The sequence below is a fragment of the Dama dama genome, chromosome 1, assembly GCF_033118175.1.
Source record: "Dama dama isolate Ldn47 chromosome 1, ASM3311817v1, whole genome shotgun sequence".
Classification (NCBI taxonomy): Eukaryota; Metazoa; Chordata; class Mammalia; order Artiodactyla; family Cervidae; genus Dama; species Dama dama.
Genome location: NC_083681.1, coordinates 9,809,868 through 9,834,008, shown reverse-complemented (window position 1 = coordinate 9,834,008; position 24,141 = coordinate 9,809,868). Strand labels below are relative to the sequence as shown.

General features: G+C 38.0%; 1 pseudogene; it reads right to left on the bottom strand.

The window, feature by feature from the left end:
- Positions 1 to 1,021: 1,021 nt before the first annotated feature.
- On the bottom strand, positions 1,022 to 21,826 carry LOC133064640 (adenosylhomocysteinase-like; annotated as a pseudogene).
- Between the last annotated feature and the right edge of the window lie 2,315 nt (positions 21,827 to 24,141).

Genomic DNA, 24,141 nt, shown 5'->3' with positions numbered 1-24,141 from the left:
AGATCCCCTGGAGAAGGGAAAGGCTACCCATTTCAGTATGCTCACCTGGAGAATTCTATGGACTGTACATATAAGTTAAATAAGCAGGATGACAATATACAACCTTGGTATACTCCTTTCCCAATTTGGAACCAGTCCATTGTTCCATATCCGGTTCTAACCGTTGCTTTTTGACCTGCATACAGGTTTCACAGGAGGCAGGTAAGGTGGTCAGGTATTTCTACCTCTTGAAGAATTTTCCACAGTTTGTTGTGGTCCACACAAAGGCTTTAGCATAGTCAATGAAGCAGAAGTAGATACTCTTCTGGAACTCTCTTGCTTTTTCTATGATCCAACAGATGTTGACAATTTGATTTCTGGTTCCTCTGCCTTTTCTAAATCCATCTTGAACATCTGGAAGTTCTCAGTTCATGTACTGTTGAAGCCTAGCTTGGGGAATTTTCAGCATTCCTTTGCTAGCCTGTGAGATGAGTTCAACTGTGCAGTAGTTTGAACATCCTTTGTCATGGCCCTTCTTTGGGATTGGAATGAAAACTGAACTTTTTCATTCCTGTGACCACTGCTGCACTTTTCAAATTTGCTGGCATATTGAGTGTATCACTTTCACAGAATCACCCTTTAGGATTTGAAATACTCAGTTGGAATTCCATCACTCCACTACCTTTGTTCGTAGTGATGCTTCCTAAGCCTCACTTGACTTCGCACTCCAAGATGTCTGGCTCTAGATGAGAAGAAAGGACTGAGTGAACAGTTCCAAAGCCCCTGAGCTCATGGTTCCTTGTGGTAACTCCCACGTACCTCCATCCTGACCAGGACTTGCGGAGGGACTTCTCAATTCCCCGTGCCACACTTGGAACTGCATGAGGGATGCAGCAGAGGCCAAAGACTGACTGACTAGTCCCAAGGCGTCAATGACAGACATTATCAAACCAACCTCAGAGGTGGTTCCATTTGTTCTTAGGGAGGAGAAGTGGGACCCAGGCAAGGACAGCAGCTCAAAGGCAAAGAGCAGGTCTGCTTTTCAATAGCAGTAGTGATTAGGCTTGAAGGGGCCATCACAGCACATGCCCAGGTAATAGGCCTCCTTCTCAGTCAGCTTGGTTAGCTTCACATTCTGCTTGCCCAGGGGGCTTCAGCCACTGCTTCATCTAGCTTCTTGTGCAGGAAGTGGACTCTGATCGGGTACTTGGCTGGGTGGGTCCACAGCTCACCTGCTTGGTGAAGAGGTAGCTCATCATGAAGCTGGGATGATCCATGGCTCAGCCCAGGTTGGACAGCTAGCCCTTGGCTAGCAAGATAATGCGACACCCATTCTTCAACAAGTAGCAGTCCACCTAGGTCCTAATGTTCACCTTCTCCACAGCTTTTTAATTCAGCACACTTGACATCAATCTCCATGTCAAAGTGTCCATGAAGTGTCAAAGTTGCACACACAATGACATCATCTTTCATCTCTTTAAAGGGCAGGCCAACAGTTTTGTTGATACAGCCTATGGTGGTAACAAAGATGCTGCACTCCAGGCAGGCTTCATCGCTGGTGGTCACTCATAGCCCTCCGTGGCCACCTGGAGTGTGTTGATAGTGTAGATCTCCGTGATGATGCTGTGGCCCCAAACCCCCTCAGGGCGTGGGCACAGCCCTTGCCCACGTTGCCATAGCCCGCTTCCACCACCATAATCATTGCCTGTGGTCCACTTGATGCCATCTATGAAGGGCTCCTGGCAGCCAGAGAGGTTGTCAAACTTGTTCTTGGTGATGGAGTCATCGCCGTTGATGGCAGGCACCTTCAGGACTCTGTGTGTGATGACCTTATACAGGTTGTGGACCCCGTTGTGGTCTCTTTGGAGATGACTTGGACACGAACTGCGGGTACTTGGTGTGAATGAGGTTGGTGAGGTCCCACCATCGTCCAGAATCATGCTGAGCCACCTATCCTTGAAGAATAGTGTCTGCTCTATGCACCACAGATACTCCTCATCTGTTTCAGCCTTCCAGCTGCTGCATGGTCCTGGGTGGGGAAGATAATTGTACCTGGACCACCGCACCTCAACACACAGGGTCAGGAGAGTCTCGATGAAGACAGCTGTCTCCATGGTCACGTGCCGGCAGTGGGCAAACCGGACGCACTTGCGTGGCTCGGAGGTGGAGGCCATCTCCCACAAGCGCATCGGGCATGGCGTCTCATCCTCCGTGAGGTCTGGGACCTTGCATCCCCAGATGGCCCAGTTAACGGCAGCAACTTTGTAAGAACGCTTGTCCAACTTGCTGGAGGTGTTTCCTCACAGAGTGATGGACCCAGGCCTCAGGCTGGGAAGAGGCAGACTGGGCGGCTCTGGGCAGGGCAAGACATTTAATTCAGAATGAAGATGAAAGGAAACAAAGCCTCCTAGCTGCCAGTCAAGTACCATTTCACGAACTTAATCTCTGCTTTTATAAACATTGGCTTCTTTATTGTTCTTCTACATGTCAGCTGCTATCTGCCCTTCTCAAAGCTACAAGCCTTTTCTCATATTTTCTGACCTTTAATTACCCTATTAATATTTTCTATTGTGAACTTTATTTCCATATTTCCAGACTTCTTCCAGTCTAAACTGTCTTTCATTTGAAGAAACCAGGCATCTTAAATCTATAAGATAAGTATCATGGGTTATTTAGTTCAGCTATTCTAATTCATCAAGTGTGAATGGCTTTATTTCTTATAAATTTGCTAAATAATTTTTTGAAATCCTTAGTTATGCTTCATGTAATTTTATTTTTATTATTTTTATTTTTTTTTGCTTCGTGTAATTTTAAAAGGAGTAGTTGTGGATAATCTCCTATACTTGGTTTTCTCATTTGTTGTTATTTTTAATCAATCCTTTCTCAAAAATCATTTAGTCAAATTTATATTTAGTCTTCAAGGATAAATGTCAGTAAAACACATTCTATTGGTGTTTTGGCTACATTTATAGAACTGGAGTGAAAGGATGAAATTCTGATGTTTCTTTTTTGGGGTCAAAACTCAAATCTCTGTATTTTATTTTAATTAAACAATTATTTTATTCTCTTTATTCATTTAAACATTTATGTATCATATGGCAAATACCTTACTTTAGAATATATAATATATATTCTATATATATATATTATATATAGAATATATATATAAATAATATATATATAAAGATGCATAACACATTAAGAATGTCCTTGTGTGGGTAATAAATTGCAAAGTCACTATCATATTTAACTTAAACAATCCTAATTTCTAAATGATACCTGGCTATGCAAACTTCTAACAATGTAAATGAAGTGGTCAAAATATCTGCCTGTAATATTTGAATTTATCAATTGAATTATGAATTTGTATTTCAGATTTTCTTATTTATTTATTTATGACCACTGCTCCAGCTGGTAGAATCTTAGTTCCCTGACCAGGGATCGAAACTGCACTCCCTGCAGTGGAAGTGCAGAGTGTTAACCACTGACCACCATGGAAGTTCCTAGATTTTCTTATATGCACTGTACTAATTTAGATTTTTTCCATTTTCACACTTTATAGTCAAATTTTATTTAAACTATACACTGCATACTTAACATTTATGCTTTTATCTTCAGATTTTCTTCAGTCATCTAACAAAATTGTTCAAAGTGTACAGATAAATTATTTTAGATATATTATTTTGGGGGAATTTACGCATGAGGCAGAACATTTTTTTCCATTTATTTATTTTTTAATTAAAGGATAATTGCATTACAGAATTTTGCTGTTTTCTGTCAAACCTCAACATGAATCAGCCGTAGGTATACATATATCTCCTCCCTCTTGAACCACGCTCCCATCTCCCTCCCCCTCCCAGCCCTCTAGGTTGTTACAGAGATCCTGTTTGGGATCCCTGAGACATACAGCAAATTCCCGTTGGCTGTCTATTTTACATATGGTAACATAAGCTTCCATGTTACTCTCTCCATACATCTCACCCTCTCCTCCTCTCTCCCCCACGTCCATAACTCTGTTCTCTATGTCTGTTTCTTCATTGTATATTCTTGCCGACTTTGTTGTAGATTAATTAATTATAGGGGTGTGATTTTATTTCTGGGATTTCTACCCTGCTCTGTTGATCTATATTTCAGTTTTTGTGCCAGTGACATACCATTTTGATTAATTTAGCTTTGTAGTATAGTCTGAAGTCAGGGAGTCTGATTCCTCCAGCTCCATTTTTCTTTCTCAGAATTGCTTTGGCTATTGGTAGCCTTTTGTTTTTCCATATAAATTTTAGAGACTTCTGGTTCTGTGAAAAATGTCACTGATAATGATAAAGATTGCATTGAATCTGTAGATTATCTTAGGTAGTATAGACATTTTGATAATATTGATTCTTCCAATCTAAGAACATGGTATATCCTTCCATCTCTTTGTGTCATCTTCAATTTCTTTCATCAGTGTCTTTGAGTTTTCAGAGGAGAGGTTTTTATGTCTCCTAGGTAAATTTATTCCTAGGTTTTGAAAATTTTAATTCTTTTTGATGTGATAGTAAATGGGATTGTTTCCTTAATATCTCTTTCTGCTCTTCTTCACTGTTAGTATATAGTAATGAAAGTGTATACAAAAAGAGATTTATTTGTATTAATTTGAATCCTGCAATGGTACTGAACTGACTGATTAGCTTCGGTAGTTTTCTGGTGGGATCTTTAGGATTTTCTATGAATAGTATCATACTATCTGCTAACAGTTACAGGTTACTCCTCTTTTCCATTTTACATTCTTTTATTGCTTTTTTCCCCTCTGATTGCTATGGCTCAGTTCAGTTCAGTTCAGTCACTCAGTCATATCCACCTCTTTGAGACTCCATGGACTGCAGCACGCCAGGCTTCCCAGTCCATCATCAACTCTGGAGCTTGCTCAAACTCATGTCCATAGAATCAGTGATGCCATCCAATCATCTCATCTTCTGTCATCCCCTTCTCATCCAGCCTTCAGTCTTTTCCAGCATCAGGGTCTTTTCTAAAGAGTTGGCTCTTCACATCAGGTGGCCAAAGTATTCGAGCTTCAGCTTCAGCTTCAACATCAGTCCTTCCAATGAATATTCAGGACCAATTTCCTTTAGGATTGACTAGTTTGATCTCCTTGAAGTCCAAGGGACTCTCAAGAGTCTTCTCTAAAACCACAGTTCAAAAGCATAATTTCTTCAGCACTCAGCTTTCTTTATGGTCCAGCTCTCACATTCATGCATAGCTACTGGAAAAACCATAGCTTTGACTAGATGGACCTTTGTTGGCAAAGTGCTGTCTCTGCTTTTTAATATGCTGTTTAGGTTGGTTATAATTTTTCTTCCAAAGAACAAGTGTCCTTTAATTTCATGGCTGCAGTCATCATCTTCTCTTCTATTCTCAACTATTTGTAAGGCCTTCTCAGACAACCATTTTGCCTTTTTGCCATTCTCTTTCTTGGGAATGGCCTTGATCACTGCCTCCCTGTACACTTCCACAGTTTTTCAGGCACTCTGTCTATCAGATCTAATCCCTTGAACCTATTTGTCACTTTCACTGTATAATCATAAGGGATGATGAATGGTCTAGTGGTTTTCCCTACCTTCCTCAATTTAAGTCTGAATTCTGCAATAAAGAGTTTGTTATCTGAGCCACAATCATCTCCCAGTCTTGTTTTTTCTGACTCAGTAGAGCTTCTCCATCTTTGACTGCAAAGAATATAATTAATCTGATTTTGGTATTGACCATCTGGTGAGGTCCATGTGTAGAGTCATCTGTTGTGTTGTTGGAAGAGGGTGTTTGCTATGACCAGTGCATTCTCTTGGCAAAACTCTGTTAGCATTTTCCCTGCTTCATTTTCTACTCCAAGGCCAAACTTGCCTGTTACTCCTGGTATCTCTTGACTTCCTACTTCTGCATTCCAGTCCCCTATGAAGAGCACATCTTTTTTTTTTTTTTTGGTGTTAGTTCTAAAAGTTATCATATATCTTATATGATATATAATATCATAAGATAAGATATGATATCATATATCATATATAATATCATATATCTTATTAGATAAGATATCATATCACATAACCTATATCTTATAGGTTATCAGAGAACTTTTCAACTTCAGCTTCTTGGCATTAGTGGTTGGGGCATAGGCTTGGATTACTGTGATATTGAATGGTTTGCATTGGAAATGAACAGAGATCATTCTGTAATTTTTGAGATTGCACCCAAGTACTGCATTTTGAACTCTTTTGTTGTCTATGATGGCTACTCCATTTCTTCTAAGGGATTCTGCCCACAGTAGTAGATATAATGGTCATCTGAATTAAATTCGCACCTCCAGTCAATGTTAGTTCACTGATTCCTAAAATGTTGATGTTCACTCATCATCTCCTGTTTGACCACTTCCAATTTGCCTTGATTCATGGACCTAACATTCCAGGTTCCTATGCAATATTGGTCTTTACAGCATCAGACTTTACTTCCATTGCCAGTCACATCCACAACTAGACATTTTGCTTTGGCTCCATCTCTTTATTCTTCCTGGAGTTATATATCCACTCTTCTCCAGTAGTATATTGGACACCTACCAACCTGGGAGTTCATCTTTCAGTGTTCTATCTTTTTGCCTTTCCATACTGTTCATGGGGTTCTCAAGGCAAGAATTCTGAAGTGGTTTGCCGTTCCTTTCTCCAGTGGACCACATTTTGTCAGAACTCTCCACCATGATCCCTCCATCTTGGGTAACCCTAAACGCCGTGGCTCATAATTTCTTTGAGTTAGACAAGGCTGTGGGTCATGTGATCACTTTGATTAGTTTTCTGTAATTGTGGTTTTCTTTCTGTCTGCCTTCTGATGAATAAGGATAAGAGGCTTATGGAAACTTCCTGATATGAGCGAGAGATTGTTATGGCTAGGACTACCAAAACTTTGTTGAATGAAAATTCAACATCAAATAAGGACATCCTTTTCTTATTTCTGATAGTACAGGGCAAGTTCTGCTTTTCACCATCTAGGATAATGTTAGCTGTGGTTTGCTTTATATGGCCTTTATTATGTTGAGGTAGATTCCCTTTATGCTCACTTTTTGGAGGGATTTTATAATAAATGGGTATTGGACTTGTCAAAAGATTTTTGTGCATCTATTGAGATGATCATATGGTTTTTATTCTTCAGTTTGTTAATAAGGTTAACATAAAAATTGAGTTGTGGACATTGAAGCATCCTTGCATCCCTGAGATAAGTCTCACTTGAGCATGGTGTATGATCCTTTTAATGTATTGTTGGATTCAGTTTGCTAGTACCTTGTTGAATATTTTTGTATCTATGGTTATCTGTGATATCAGCCTGTAATTTTCTTTTTTCATGATGTCTTTGTCTGGTTTTGGCATCAGGATAATGGTGGCTTCATAGAATAAACTTGTGAGTGTTTCTTTTCTTTTTTCTTTTTTTTTGCTTGGGATTGGCAAGTAATTTATTTTTTTATATTTATATATTTTTATTTATTTAATATATATATAATTTCCATTTATTTTTATTTGTTGGAGGCTAATTACTTTACAATATTGTAGTGGTTTGAAAAAGAGACACAGATGTACAGAACAGACTTTTAGACTCTGGGAGAAGGTGAGGGTGGGATGTTCAGAGAGAACAGCATTGAAACAAGTATACTATCAAGGGTGAAACAGATCACCAGCCCAGGTTGGATGCATGAGATGGGTGCTCAGGGCTGGTGCACTGGGAAGACCCAGAGGGATGGGATGGAGAGGGAGGCAGGAGGGGGGATTGGGATGGGGAACACATGTAAATCCATGGCTGATTCATGTGTTTCTTTCACTGGAATTTTTTGTAGGAGTTTCATAAGGATAGGTGTTAGCTCTTCTCTAAACGTTTGATAGAATTCACCTGTGAAGCCATCTGGTTCTAGACTTTTATTTGTTGGAAGGTTTTAAATCATGTTTTCAATTTTGGTGCTTTTGATATGTCTGTTCATGTTTTCTGTTTCTTCCTGGCTCAGTCTTAGAAGGTTGTATCTTTCTAAGAATTTGTCCATTTCTTTTAGGTTGTTAATTTTATTGGCAAATAGTTGTTTATAGTGGTCTCTTATGAGCTTTTGTATTTTTGTGGTGTCTATTGTAATTTCTCCATTTTCATTTCTAATTTTATTTGAGTTCCCTCAGTTTTGTTTTGTTTTTTTCTTGGTGAGTCTGGCTAAAGGTTTATCAATTTTGTTTGTCTTCTCAAAGAACCAGCTTTTCATTTCATTGGTCTTTGTTATTGCTTTCTCTGTCTCTATGTCATTTATTTCTGCTCTGATCTTTATGATTTCTTTCCTTCTACTAACTTTGGGTTTTGTTTGTTCCTCTTTCTCTAGTTGCTTTAGATACAAAGTTACACTGTTTATTTGGGATTTTCTTGTTTCCTGAGGTAGGATTGCCTTGCTATAAACTTCCATCTTAGAACTGCTTTTGCTTTTCCAAAGGTTTTGGACTGTTACTTATTCATTGTTATTTTTCTCTAGGTATTTTTTAAATTTCCTGTTTGATTTCTTCAGTGATCCATTGGTTATTTAGTAGCATCCATTTAGTTTGTGTGTGTTTTTTAATAGTTTTATTCTAGGCAATGAGTTAAAATAAGCTAAATATGATTCTGAATTATATTTATAACTCTGACCTTATAAGAATATAATTATATTTAGCATTTATCTGCAGGCAAAGGAAACATTTATTTATAGAACAAATTTTATAATCACTGTTTTAAGGTACAGAAATGGTCATTGCTTACTTGATGTTTCACCCCTCCGGGAATTCAGTTGTTATAAGAAAATGAAATGAATACATATAAATCTTAAGCCATATGTCCTTACTGACAATGAAGCAATTTTTCGATAATCTTTCAAAGCTGACTAACCACAAAAATGTAAATGTTAGGTTGTGGAAGAAAATTCAAATGACTGCATGTAGATAGGTGACAGATTAGAAGCATTAGTGGGGAAACATCTAGGTTTCAGTAAAGGAAGAATGTCCTTGTTCCAAAGAGGAGAGAGACAGTTAATGTTACCTGGACTAGTGTCAGTGAAGTTAAAGGTTGATGCAGATGTGATGGGGAGGGGGTGGGCAGCTTTTTCCCTTCAAAGCAGTTGACAAAGTTAGCACCTCAATGTCTAGCAGACTACACACTCAAATATTATATATGCTACTGTTACTGTTGATAACAGCTATCTCTGGTGGGTCAATCAACAGGCAGACACTATACATATTGTGGAAAAAAAAACCTTATAGATTTTGAATATTCACTGAATAGTGAAATGTGGGAGAAAAGAGAAAAAGGAAGGGGAGTGGAAGGGAGAGAGGACTTATTACTTATTGAATACCTGCTCTTTCAGGGTTTGTCAGACTTAGTTACATGTGAAGGTTCACTGAATCTTCTTAGCAGAAGCTGATATTATCACTTCATATGGATAAGAAAGTTGAAGTTCTGAAATGTTAAAAATATGTACATTTATTCAACATACATTGCACACCAAGAATGTACCATTAGTGTGCTCATTTCTGAGGATATAAAGATGGAAACAATCAAGTGTGATTCCTTCTTTTAAGAAAATTGCTATCTAAATGTATGAAAATGGTAAATATGTGATTCATCAAATGTTACACAATTCATGTATAGATGCTGGTTTTTCTAGCTTTATCACTTGTGCTCTTGGTACCATTATATCAGGAGGAAGCAAGTTTCTGCTTCCCCCCCTTACATTCTTTTACAACATCCAGATTGAGTATATGGGTGTGTCCAACAGTACATTTCCCTATATTTTCTGAGCTGAGTTTTGTAGATTTTGCTTTGGTATCCATCAAAGTGCTAAATACAGTAGGAGAATTTGCTTAGAAATCTATGATAACAAATAATTACATGAGTCAAAAGTTGTATCTGAAATATACTTGATATAATGACTTACAAATTACTTTTGTCTATCTGAATTTTCTCTTTCATTTCCCCCATATTTAAGTTTGTTACTGGTCTGCATTCATTGATTTAAGAAAAGTATGTGTCAGGGAAAAGCTTTTGTGGCTTTTCTTTCTCTAATGAACAAAGAGAGGTCAATGTTTAGTCAAAATATTTTGGAAGAAGAATGTTGTTTCCCAGCATAACCCTGTTTGTTGACTAGAATGAGACACTCTTGGGCTAGAAGAGGTTGGGGAGATATCGGAGCATGCTGTGGGTTCATACTCTACCTGGCTTTGTAGAAGCATTGTTGAGAGACTATCCCCCAAAAGAAATTTTTTTGCAACATCCCCCCAAATTTCTATTCCCTAAATACAACAGTGAAGTGGCAGAGACTGAGGAGCTTTATGGATTAGGACAATGAAACCTATGCCAATAGGTATAAGTTCTGGCAGGTAGAGTGGCTGCCTGCTTCAGAAGAAGCCTTCTTCATCTGGAACCAAAGGGCTCTGCTTGTTCCCAAAGTCGGATGTTGCTCTGTTTTAGTTACATCAGATTTTACCATGAAACAATCGCATTGGTGCCAAGGTGGCACTAGTGGTAGAGAACTCGCCTGCCAATGGGGGAGACGTAACAGACATGGGTTCGATCCCTGGGTTGGGGAGATCCCCTGGAGGAGGGCATGGCAAACCACTCAAGTATTCTTGCCTGGAGAATTCGATGGACAGACGAGCCTGGCGGGCTATGGTCCATAGGGTCGCAAAGAGTCGGACACAACTGAAGTGACTTAGCATACATGCATATGTGTACCCATTCTATTCTTTAGTCTTTCTCCTCCAGACTGTGCTTTCCATATCAAGCCTTCACTCTCCCCATCTAAACACACACACACACACACACACACACACACATTATGTGACAGAGAGCAGGGCAGTGGTAGAGATATTCATAGGAAAGTACCCCATTACGTATATAGGCTTGCTTTAAATAGTAAATAAGGGAAAGGTACGTTTTCTCAGAAGCTTGTATTTTCTTTCCATATTGATTTATAATAGTGGATCTCACAGGTAAAAGTTTCAAGATTTCATTATTGGTTTGAAAATTCTTCATTATGTTGAAATTTTAGGGGAACAAAACACTCTGGGCCTTGATCTATGACCCATAACTCCGGGTCATGGGGTTATATTGATTCTTTCTTTCTATTTTGTACTGAAGACTTTTTTTCTTTGTTTTTACAGTAAGCAGCTTTAAACTTTATGATATAAAAATGTCTTAAGTAAGAAGAAACTGAATCTTCTCAACCAACTAGCTCTTGAAACTCTCCTTCTGTAATATGGGAAAGGTCAAGGATTTCTGCTCTTCCTGCTATAATACCCCTCTGGAGTTCTGAACCGTGCATACTCCCAGTAAATATGTTCACTGATTGATTTCATGAGACTTTTTCTCAAGAGAACTGCTCCCATCCTGAGTTGTTCTGTATTAGTAGTTGGCATTTTCCAGAGGTTTAAAGCATATCCCTATTTTAAATAAGTTTTTCCAATATTTCTTTTTGCTTGTTCTTCTCATGTTCCTTAATTCCAACTCACTATACAAAAATTTTTGAAAGCTACTAATCTCTCCTTTGTATATGCTCTATTGCTTAATATGGACTGGCACATCACATAGGATGTTTGGTGAAAAATATTGTAACAAATATTGTAATATGATATGTACTAAAAATTATAAATGTGCAAAATATTTCTTTTTGTCTTTTGCAAATGACTTCACATAAGAATAGCAGTGATGGCTTACATAGCTAATAATCTAATTTCATAAAGATTTTATCCCTTTCACAGAAGCAGTTTGTTAAATGACTAATGAAATTTGGCTTAAAAATCTATGCCTTTAAAAAGAAACTATGCCTTATCAGAATGTTCTAGTAAATAAATTCACAAATCAGGAAATATCTATTGTCTGACCATATGTCTCAGTTTGTGATTTGGAAGAATTGCCACCATAAGCCACCTCAGGGTTGAGTCCCACTAGGCTTGCCTCCCACTTTTTCTTCATATGATTTCCAAAATCCGGTCATTGACAGGACCCTGAAGCACCATTTTTCTCTTTTACTTTCCTTGTTATTCCTTCTTCTTGGAACACTCTCCTCTCCTTTCCTCTTCTGCCTGTTGAAGAAATTTCAAGACAGCTCTTTCCATTACTCTCTCACAAAATTTCTTTACTGTCCTCTCCATCAAAACAACAACCAAATTTTTCTAGTTTTCATATATACCCAAGTTTTTCTATAAATTAATCCCTGAGTCAAAAAAAAATATCATTTTTGTATGTAAGTCCTTAGAAAATCTTTCATTGTTGAATAGCACTCACATTTTATTTTAAATGACAAAGTATTTTTCGGCAAGAACACACAAGTCTGAAATATCTCAAGTGATGCTAATTTGGAGTGTTTATATGTCAGGTGATTGAGAGAAAAAAGAAGAGAAAGAAATAACTCAGAATTACTAATAATTCCTGAGGGGTGAAACTTTGCAAGTACAAATATTAAAAGTTTCAAAATTTTCAATTTTCTTTTTCTTTTTTTTCTTTTGCCATATGGCTCAACTTGTAGGATCTTAGTTCCCTAACCAGGGATCCAATTTGAGTCCTAGGCAGTGAAAGTATGGAGTCCTAACCACTTGACAAACCTATAACCAATGTCATACTCAATGGTGAAAACCTGGAAGCATTCCCTCTATGATTAGGAACCAAGACAAGGATGCCTATGATCACCACTTCTTTTCAATATAGTTTGGGAAGTCCTCAACACAGCGATCAGAGGAGAAAAACAAGTGAAATTTATCAAAATTGGAAAAGGAAGTAAAATTGTCTTTGTTTACAGATGATAAGATACTTAACAAAGAAAATCCTAAAGATACCACCAGAAAACTATTACAACTCATCAATGAATCTGGTAAAGTTTCAGAATACAAAGTCAATATACAGAAATATGTTGCAATTCTATACACTAATAACAAACTATCAGAAAGAAAAATTAATGAAAATCCCATTTATCATTATATCAAAAAGAATAAAACACCTAGGAATGAACAAACCTCAGGAGACAAGAGACCTCTACACTGAAAACTATGAGACACTAATGAATGAAATTAAAGATGACACAAACATATGGAAGGATATATCATGCTGTTGGATGAGAAGAATCCCATACTTCCATAAAAAAGAAAATAAAAACATTAAATTTATCCTTTAAAAAAATTACTTTTTAATACCACTAGAATAGTTGGTTGTGAAAGTTGCTCAGTCATGTCCGACTCTTTGCAATCCCATGGACTTAGTCCATGGAATTCTCCAGGTCAGAATACTGGAGTGAGTAGCCTTTCTCTTCTCCAGGGGATTTCCCCAACCCAGGAATCAAACCGGGGTCTCCTGCATTGCAGGCAGATTCTTAACCAACTGAGAAGAGTTGATTGTGTATATATGTCTAAGTAGTGATATATACATATCTAAGTAGTGAATGGGGGTGGTGATTGTCACTGTGTTATGTTGAAGGTTAAAATTTCTGCCTCATGCATATATTTCCCCCAAATAATATATCTCAAATAATTTATCTGTACACTTTGAAAACATGTAACATTTCCATATATAAATTTTGTGTTGTGCAATTTTACCTAAGTCATTGATGAGTTCCAGTTGCTTTCTGATTACATCTTCATAACTTTCTATAAGTGAAAGTCACTCAGTCGTGTTGGACTCTTTGGGACCCCATGGACTACACAGTCCACGGAATTCTCCAGGCCAGAATACTGGAGTGGGTAGCCATTCCCTTTTCCAGGGGAACTTCCAAACCCAGGGATCAAACCCAGGTCTACCCACATTGCAGGCAGATTCTTTATCAGCTGAGCCATCAGGGAAGCCCAAGAATAATGGAGTGGGTAACCTATCCCTTCTGCAGCAGATCTTCCTCACCCAGAAATTGAACTGGGGTCTCTTGCATTGCAGAGAGATTTTTTACCTGTTGAGCTACCAGGGAAGCCCAATATGATGTCATCTGCAAACAGTGACAGTTTTACTTCTTCCTTTCCAAGTTGGATGTATTTTATGTATTTTTCTTGTCCAATTGCTATAGCTAAGACTTCTAATACTATCTGGAATGAAAGTGGCAGAGTGGGAATCTTTGTTTTGCTCCTGACTTTAGAGGAAATAAGACTTCCCTGGTGGCTCAGACAGTAAAGAATCTGCCTACAATGTGGGAGACCCGGGTTCAATTCTTGGGTTGGGAAGATCTCCTGGAGAAGGAAATGGCAACGTACTCCAGTATTCTTGCCTGGAAAAATCCCATGGATGGAGGAACCTGGTAGGCTACAGTCCATGGGGTTGCAAAGAGTTGGACATGACTAAGTGACTTCACTTTCACTTTCTTTCACTTAGAGGAAATGCTTTCAACGCTTTACCACTGAGTATCATGTTGGCTGGTATAGGTCTGGTCATGTATGTTCTGTAAAATGTTGATATAATTTCCCTCTATACTTACTTTATTGAGATTTTTTATCATAAATGGATGTTGAATTTTGTTAAAAACTTTTTATGCATCTATTGCAATGATCATGATTTTTTATTCTTCAATGTGTTAATGTAATGTGTCACATTAATTGATTTGCAGATATTGGACCATTCTTGAATTCCTGAAATAAGTCCCACTTGATGATGATGTTTGATCCTTTTAATATGCTATTGACCTGGATTGCTAATATTTTTTGAAAGTTTTTCATCCATGTTCATCAGTGATTTTGTTGTTGTTCAGTTGCTAAGTCATGTCTGATTCTTGCAGTCCCATGGATTGCAGCATGCCAGGCTTCCCTGTCCTTCACTATCTCCTGGACTTTGCTCAAACTCATGTCCATTGACTCAATGATACTATTTAACCATTTCATTCTCTGTCACCCACTTCTTTTGCTTTCAATCTTCCCCAGTATCGGGATCTTTTCCAGTGAGTCGGCTCTTCACATGAGGTGTCAACACAAAGTACTGGAGCTTCAGCTACAGTCCCTCCAATGAATATTCAGTGTTGATTTCATCAGTGATACTAGGCTATAATTTTATTTTTTGTGATATCTTTTTCTGGTTTTGGTGTTAGGGTGAAGCTAGCCTCATAGAATGAGTTTGGAAAAATTCTTTCCTCTCAATTTTTGGAATAGCTTGAGAAGGATAGGTGGGAGATTGCACATTTTTAGGAGTTTGTCCATTTATTCTAGGTTGTCCATTTTATTATCACATAATTTATAGTAATCTCTTATGAAACTTTACATTTCTATCTTGTCTATTATAACATTTCCTCTTTAATTTCTGACATCATTAATTTCCAATATTCTGATATTATTATTTCTGGCATAAATTCTGTTGGAGTCCTTGTCTCTTGTGTTTCAGGATGAGTCAGGCTAAAGTTTTATCAGTTTTACTATGTTTTAATAACTAGCTCTGAGTTTCACTGATACTTTCTATTACTGATTTACTCCACTTCATTTATGTCTGCTCTGATTTTTATTATTTATTTCCTGATACTAATTTTGAGTTTTACTATTTTATATTATTTTAAGTATAAATTTACTTTATTTGGAATTATTTTTGTTTCATAAAGTTGGTATGTATTGCTATAAACTCCTCCCTTAGGACTGCTTTTGCTGTGCTCTGTATGTTTTGGTTCATTGTGTTTCCATTTTCTGTTGTCTCCTGGTAGCTTCTATTTCCTCTTTGATTTATTTAGTGATCGATTGATATGTTCCAATTCAGTTCAGTCACTCAGTTGTGTCCGACTCTTTGTGACCCCTTGGACTTCAACACGCCAGGCTTCCCTGTCCATCAATTCTCCCGGGGCTTGCTCAAATTCATGTCCTTTGAGTTGGTGATGCCATCCAACCATCTCATCCTCTGTTGTCCCCTTCTCTTCCTGCCTTCAGTCTTTCCAAGCATCAGCATCTTTTCAATGAGTCAATTCTTCAATCAGGTGGCCAAAGTATTGGAGTTTCAGCTCCAGTATGAATATTTGATGCTTATTGACTAATAATGATTGAATATTCGTTATTCCAATGAATATGAATACTCAGGACTTATTTCTTTTAGGATTAACTGGTTGGACCTCCTTGTGGCCCAAGGGACTCTAAAGAGACTTCTGCAACCCCACAGATCAAAAGCATCAATTCTTTGGCACTCAGCTTTCTTTATAGTCCAACTCTCATATCCATGCACGACTACTGGAAAAACCATAGCTTTTACTAGATGGATTTTTGCTGGTGAAGTAATGTCACTACTTTTTAATATGCTGTCTAGGTTGGTCATAACTTTTCTTCCAAGGAGCAAGAGTCTTTTAATTTCATGGCTGCAATCACCATCTGCAGTGATTTTGGAGCCCAGAAAAATAAAGTCTGACACTGCTTCCACTGTTTCCCCATCTATTTGTCATGAAGTGATGGCACCAGATGCCATGATTTTAGTTTTCTGAATGTTGAATTTTAAACCAACTTTTTCATTCTCCTCTTTCAATTTCATCAAGAGGCTCTTTAGTTCTTCTTCATTTTCTGCCATAAGGGTGGTGTCATCTGCATATCTGAGGTTATTGATATTTCTCCCAGCAATCTTGATTCCAGTTTGTGCTTCCTCCAGCCCAGCGTTTCTCATGATGTACTCTGCATATAAGTTAAATAAGCAGGGTAACAATATACAGCCTTGACATACTCCTTTTCCTATTTGGAACCAGTCTATTATTCCATGTCCAGTTCTAACTGTTGCTTCCTGACCTGCTTACAGGTTTATGAAGTGGCAGGTCAGGTTGTCTGATATTCCCATCTCTTTAAGAATTTCCCACAGTTTACTGTGATTCACACAGTCAAAGGCTTTGGCATAGTCAGTAAAGCAGAAGTAGATATTTTCTGGAACTCTCTTGCTTTTTCCATGGTCCAGCAGATGTTGTCTATTTGATCTCTGGTTCCTCTGACTTTTCTAAATCCAGATTGACAGCTGGAAGTTCACGGTTCATGTACTGTTGAAGCCTGGCTTGGAGAATTTTGAGCATTACTTCGCTAGCATGTGAGATGAGTGCAATTCTGTGGTAGTGTCAACATCCTTTGGCATTGCTTAACTTTGGGATTGGAATGAAAACTGACCTTTTCCAGTCCTGTGGCCACTGCAGTTTTCCAAATTTGCTGGCATACTGAGTGCAGCACTTTCACAGTATTATCTTTTAGGATAGATCAAATGGAATTCCATCACCTCCACTAGTTTTTCTCATAGTGATGCTCCCTACAGCTAACTTGACCTCAGACTCAAGGATGTTTGGTCTCAGTTGAGTGATGACACCATCGTGGTTATCTGGGTCATTAACAATTTTTTTGTATAGTTCTTCTGTGTATTCTTGACACCTCTTCTTAATATCTTCTGCTTCTGTTAGGTCCCTATCATTTCTGTCCTTTATTGTGCCCAATTTGCATGAAATGTTCCCTTGATATCACTAATTTTCTTGAAGAGATCTCTAGTCTTTCCCATTCTGTTCTTTTCGTCTATTTCTTTGCACTGATCATTGAGGAAGGCTTTTTATCTTTCTATGCTGTTCTTTGGAACTCTGCATTCGGATGGGTATATCTTCCCTTTTCTCCTTGGCCTTTCACTTCTCTTCTTTTCTCAGCTATTTGTAAGGCCTCCTCTGACAACCGTTTTGCCTTTTTGCGTTTCTTTTTCTTGGGGTTGCTCTTGATCACTGCCTCCTGTACCATGTCATGAACTCCCTTCCATAGTTCTTCAGGCACTCTGTCTATCAGGTCTAATCCCTTGAATCTATTTGTCACTTCCACTGTATAATCGTAAAGGATTTGATACAGGTCATACCTGAATTTTCTAGTGGTTTTCCCTATGTTCATCAATTTATGTCTGAATTTGGCAATGAGTTCATGATCTGAGCCACAGTTAGCTCCCGGTCTTGTTTTTGCTGACTGTATAGAGCTTCTTCATTTTTGGCTGCAGAGAATATAATCAATCTGGTTTCGGTATCGAGCATCTGGTGATGTCCATGTGTAGAGTCTTCTCTTGTGTTGCTGGAAGAGGGTATTTGCTATGACCAATTTGTTTTCTTAGCAGAACTCTATTAGACTTTGCCCTGCTTCATTCTGTACTCCAAGGACACATTTTCCTGTTACTCCAGGTGTTTCTTGAATTCCTACTTTGCATTCCAGTCCCATATAATGAAAAGGACATCTTTTTTGGGTGTTAGTTCCAGAAGGTCCTGTAGGTCTTCATAGAACTGTTCAGCTTCTTCAGCATTACTGGTCAGGGCATAAACTTGGATTACCGTGATATTAAATGGTTGAATGCAGAGTTCCAAAGAATAGCAATGAGAGATAAGAAAGCCTTCCTCAGCAATCAATGCAAAGAAATAGAGGAAAACAATAGAAAGGGAAACACTAGACATCTCTTCAAGAAAATTAGAGATACAAAGGGAACATTTCATGCAAAGATGAGCACAATAAAGGACAGAAATGGTAGGGACCTAACAGAAGCAGAAGATATTAAGAAGAGGTGGCAAGAATACACAGAAGAATGATACCACAAAGATCTTCATGACCCAGATAATCACGATGGTGTGATCACTCACCTAGAGCCAGACATCCTGGAATGTGAAGTCAAGTGGGCCTTATGAAGCATCAGTATGAACAAAGCTAGTGGATGTGATGGAATTCCAGTTGAGCTATTTCAAAGTCTAAAACATGATGCTGTGAAAGTGCTGCACTCAATATGCCAGCAAATTTGGAAAACTCAGCAGTGGCCACAGGGATGGAAAAGGGCAGTTTTCATTCCAATCCCTAAGAAAGGCAATGCCAAAGAATGCTCAAACTACCACAGAAATGCACTCATCTCATATGCTAGTAAAGTAATGCTCAAAATTCTCCAAGCAAGGCTTCAAGAATATGTGAACCGTGAACTTCCAGATGTTCAATCTGGTTTTAGAAAAGGCAGAGGAACCAGAGATCAAATTGCCAACATCACTGGATCATTGAAAAAGCAAGAGAGTTCCAGAAAAATATCTATTTCTGCTTTACTGACTATGCCAAAGCCTTTGACTATGGATCACAATAAACTGTGGAAAATTCTTCAAGAGATGGGAATATCAGACAACCTGACCTGCCACTTCAGAAACCTGTATGCAGGTCAGGAAGCAACAGTTAGAACTGGAAATGGAACAACAGACTGGTTCTGAAAGGAGTATATCAAGGTTGTATATTATCACCCTGCTTATTTAACTTATATGCAGAGTATATCATGAGAAATGCTGGGCTGGAGGAAGCACAAGCTGGAATCAAGATTGCTGGGAAAAATATCAATAACCTCAGATATGGAGATGACACCACCCTTTTGGCAGAAAGTGAAGAACTAAAGAGCCTCTTGATGAAAGTGAAAGAGGAAAGTGAAAAAGTTGGCTTAAAGCTCAACATTCAGAAAACTAAGATCATAGCATCTGGTCCCATCACTTCATGGCAAATAGATGGAGCAACAGTGGAAACAGTGGCAGACTTTATTTTTGGGGGGCTCGATAATCACTGCAGATGGTAACTGCAGCCATTTAATTAAAAGATGCTTACTCCTTGGAAGGAAAGTTATCACCAACCTAGATAACCTATTAAAAAGCAGAGCCATTACTTTGCCAGCAAAGGTCCATCTAGTCAAGGCTATGGTTTTTCCAGTAGTCATTTATGGATGAAAGAGTTGGAGTATAAAGAAAACTGAGTGCCAAAGAGTTGATGGTTTTGAACTGTGGCATTGGAGAAGACTCTCGAGAGTCCCTTGGACTGCCCAGAGATCCAACCAGTCCTTCCTAAATGCAATCAGTCCTGAATGTTCATTGGAAGGACTGAAGTTGTAGCTGAAGCTCCAATACTTTAGCCACCTGATGCGAAGAGCTGACTCATTTGAAAAGACCTTGATGCTGGGAAAGATTGAAGGCAGGAGGAGAAGAGGACAACACAGAATGAGATGGTTGGGTGGCATCACCAACTCAATGGACATGAGTTTGAATAAGCTCCGGGAGTTCATGATGGACAGGGAGGCCTGGCGTGCTGCTGTCCACGGGGTCACAAAGAGTCAGACATGACTGAATGACTGAACTGAACTGATTTAACACTTGATGTCATTTTTCCATATATTTTGTTCAGATTTGAGTTATTTCATACACAGGGGTAAATTCAGTCCCAAATACTTTATCTTATCCAGAAAAAATTGTCTCTTATCTTTCTATTGCTTACTTTTGCCAACTTAGAATCAGGTGTGTGTGTGTGTACCTTTTTTGTCTTTTGCTAATTTGTGTACTCACAACATAACTTTCTGTCTGTAAACTTGATATATGTTGGAGCAAGAACAACTATGTCTGCTCTGATGCAGCAACCCCACTGTCTAACACAATTACTAGCATACAATATTCACTCTATAAATGATAGGTTGAATAAATTAGCAAATGTTAAGCCCCAGCTGTACCTGGGAAAAGAGATACAAATAACAAGTATATGTAATACACACTAGTTTGAAAATTCCTTTCATGCGATAAAGTTGAGATAGCTGCGAAAAAAGGGAATATGAAAAGGAAATGCAAGAAGGACTTGCAGGGGTCCAAGGGGAAGTGAGCAGTACTCTAGATCACATTAATTTGCTACTTACAATTAATATTCATGCAGCCTACTTTCACACTATTTTTCTCTTAATTTCCTGTTCCTCCAAAGGATTACTTTGAGATATCATTAGTTTGGAAGCATTTCATATTTTAAATGCTGTATTTATTACTTTTTAAATGTTAATTTTCCATGGCTGCAAACTGAGGCTATATTTAAAGATAAAGCTTAGGAGCACAATCACATTATCAAAATAATAGCTGTACACGTGAAGGCTTGTGGTCTGTTTTATTTTTCTCAATTAATATAGCAGTGTTCCCAGAAAACAAAATGAAACAAACCACAAAAATCGTTGACTTTTTGAAGTTAATTCCTCCATGAAAACTATGATGGGTCAGGACACCCTTGTGTATTTTTAAAACTGCCCATCTTGATGCATGTCTAATATTTTCTCCTTTAATTCTGTAAACATTCTATCCTCGGTTAGTGCTTGTTTTGATGCAATCAAACCCATGGCATACCTGTCTCTGAGGATGAGAAGAGAGTGAGTCATTTGGGAGGACAGTCACATTAACTCTTAGATGACATAAAGGATAATTTATAAACTTGAGTTTTGAGGACATAACACAATGCCCTTATGGCTGAAAAGAATTCATGGATCTCCTGAAAGAAGTCATCTCCTCATTCTCACTAAAGGGGTTGCAGGACCATCAAATGCCAAATTAAACTCTAGAGTTAGTGCTCTAGACTTTGGTAAAATAGTTGTAAGTAGTTGCAATGAATCATCATGAGAACTATCATTCAGAATGTTTATTGTCAGACTGCTTCTTTGTGGCTGCAAATCAGCCTGGCTGAACATGTTTGAACCTTGCTGTTCCACTTCATGTTTGGAAATACACTTTAATCTTTAGTTTAGATCTCATCTGTTTTAAGGACACAAATTCTGAGGAATAACCAAACCAATATTAGTCTATTGAGTTGTGGCCTTCCATTTTCAGTGAAAACAGCACTCTTCATTTTGTCACTGAGTTCTTTCCCTAGCTATGCACTGAAAAGGGAGAAAAGCAAAAAAAAAAAAAAAAAAAGAATGACAAAAATCAGCCTGCTGATGGACCAGGGCAAAGAAAACACTGTGGCAGAATGGTATTTCATAATGATAAGGAAAAAGCAATTTGCTCATCTAGGTGAGTGCTTTATCCTCTGGGGAAGTGAAACCTGAAGAAGGTAAATTACTTTTTCCTGGTACCACTTGGTATCCAAGAGGAGGTAATTTACCCCATAATGTCAAGACACCCTGCTGCCATGAAAGTGGTTATATCCTTAGCTGGCTACAAGGAGAGTGCTTGGCTCACAGGCAAGCTGATTGATCCCTTCATATATCACCCAATCCAAGACTGAGATGTTTCAGAGCATAAGAGCAAGTATACAAATGAATAGATGCTTTTTTAAGGGGTAGCTAAAAGTATGTTTTTTTGACCCCTCCAGCAATTGCAATTCAACTGCACTCTTTCCTTCGAAACAAAGTTGTTTACTGTGTCTGTTTTTTCATTCTAAAATGGTGAAGAGGACAAGTAAGCATTCCTCACTGGTCCATAGGAGTGCAATTCAGTCTCACACATGCTTCACACCAGGATGCTGTGGAGATGACTTCCTCTACTTGCTGTTCTGATACCCCACATGTGGAAAAGGGAGGGTTGTTCAGTTGAAGACCCTGAGATAAGCTTGCCTTTTTAGAAAGAGTTATGCAACTCATTATAAAGTGACTGATAACAAGAGAACATCTTATAAGCAGAACATTATCTGAACTCTTTCTTTATGACTAAGGATATAAATTATTACTGGGCTGGGGTTTATTACTTTTGCCACATTGTGTGAGACAGAGGTTTAAGGAGAATAACACTGAGTATTAATACTCATATTAAGATAACTTTAAAAAACTAATCACTCACTGTATAAGTCATTCAAACTGAGTGTCTAAGCTCAGCTTTGGCACATCTGTCTTTCATAAACTGACAAGACTAAACTGCCATTTTGTTTCAAGGTAGATACAAAATTCTAGGATTGCACACAAGGATGGAATGTTGGGAGTATTGTTTCTTCATTCATTTGTTCATTTTCTAAATGTTTAGTGGGAGTCTACCATGGACTATTTACTGTGATAAGTGATGAGATTAGAGCATAAGCAATACAAACACAATCTTAATGCTAACACCTGAGGGTTTCTAGTTCAGGTAGGTATATGGGCATTGGGGAGGAAACCATGCAAATGCTTGATTGTGATAAATCCAACAAAAAAAAGGTAGAGAGTGCTTTAAAATTTTTGTTTGGGGAATTTAATTTAGTCTGGAAGTTGGGCATCATAAAAACCTCCCTTTTTAAACTGGGTAATAACAAAGATAATGTCAGAGCTAGAAATTCCTGGTAGAGAGATTTAATTGGGCATAGAGCCAAAGGGGGAACAACCCTGAAGTAGCTAGAAATTAAAGGAGAGAATGTGACAGAGAAAATAAAATACGGGAAGTATAACTGAAGATTAGTTGGGTTTTTTTTTTTTTTTTTTCGTTTAATAAACATTTGTATAGCATTTATTCTTTGCCAGCCAGGAACATCTATAAGTGCTTTGAAAATGAAAGTGAAAGTCACTCAGTTGTGTCCAACTCTTTGTGACCCCATGAACTGTACAGTCCATGGAATTCTCCAGGCCAGAATACTGAAGTGGGTAACATTTCTCCAGGGGATCTTCCCAACCCAGAGATTGAACCCAGGTCTCCCGCACTGTGGGTGGATTCTTTACCAGCTAAGCCACCAGGGAAGCCCTAAGTGCTTTACAAATATGTATTCATTTAATTCTTATAATAGTAATTTTATGACAAATGTACAATCATTATCCCCATCTTATAGATGTGGAAACTCAGCAAAGTTTTACAATGAAATTAGGAAACAAATCATTGAGGAACTGAAAAACCAAGCAAAATATTACAATTTTTGTCCTAATAGTATAAAAATTTATACAATGGTTTTAAGCAGAGGAATGTCTTCATCAAATTTTTAATTTTAACTATATACCTCTGAACAATGCCTGAAGAGAAACTGAAGGGCGGAAAGTCTAGAAAGAATGGATGAGAAAATAGGTCACAGGGCTATTGCAGGACCTCTGGAGAGAGATGAAAGTGCTAAGGTGCTGGCAATGCAAAGAGATGGATGGATTCAAGAAATATTCCAGAAATAGAAGGGATAGGAGTTGGAGACAGATTGTGATAGTGGGAGGGAAACATCAGGGATGATTTTTCAGGTTTCTGTCATAAATAGATACAGGACCATTTATTAGGTTAGGGAACATAGGCAAAAAAACATATTTGGTTAGTGCAGGTACAGAAGAACCCTAAATTTTGTTTCAGCTATAATGAGTTTGGATTTTCTAGCATATATTTATATGTAAATGTAGAGACAATATTTGGTCTCAGGAAAATGAGGATATGCTAAAAAGTATATTAATTTGGAAGTTCAGTCAGTTCAGTTCAGTTTCTCAGTCATGCCTGACTCTTGGCGACCCCATGAATCGAGGCACACCAGGCCTCCCTGTCCGTCACCAACT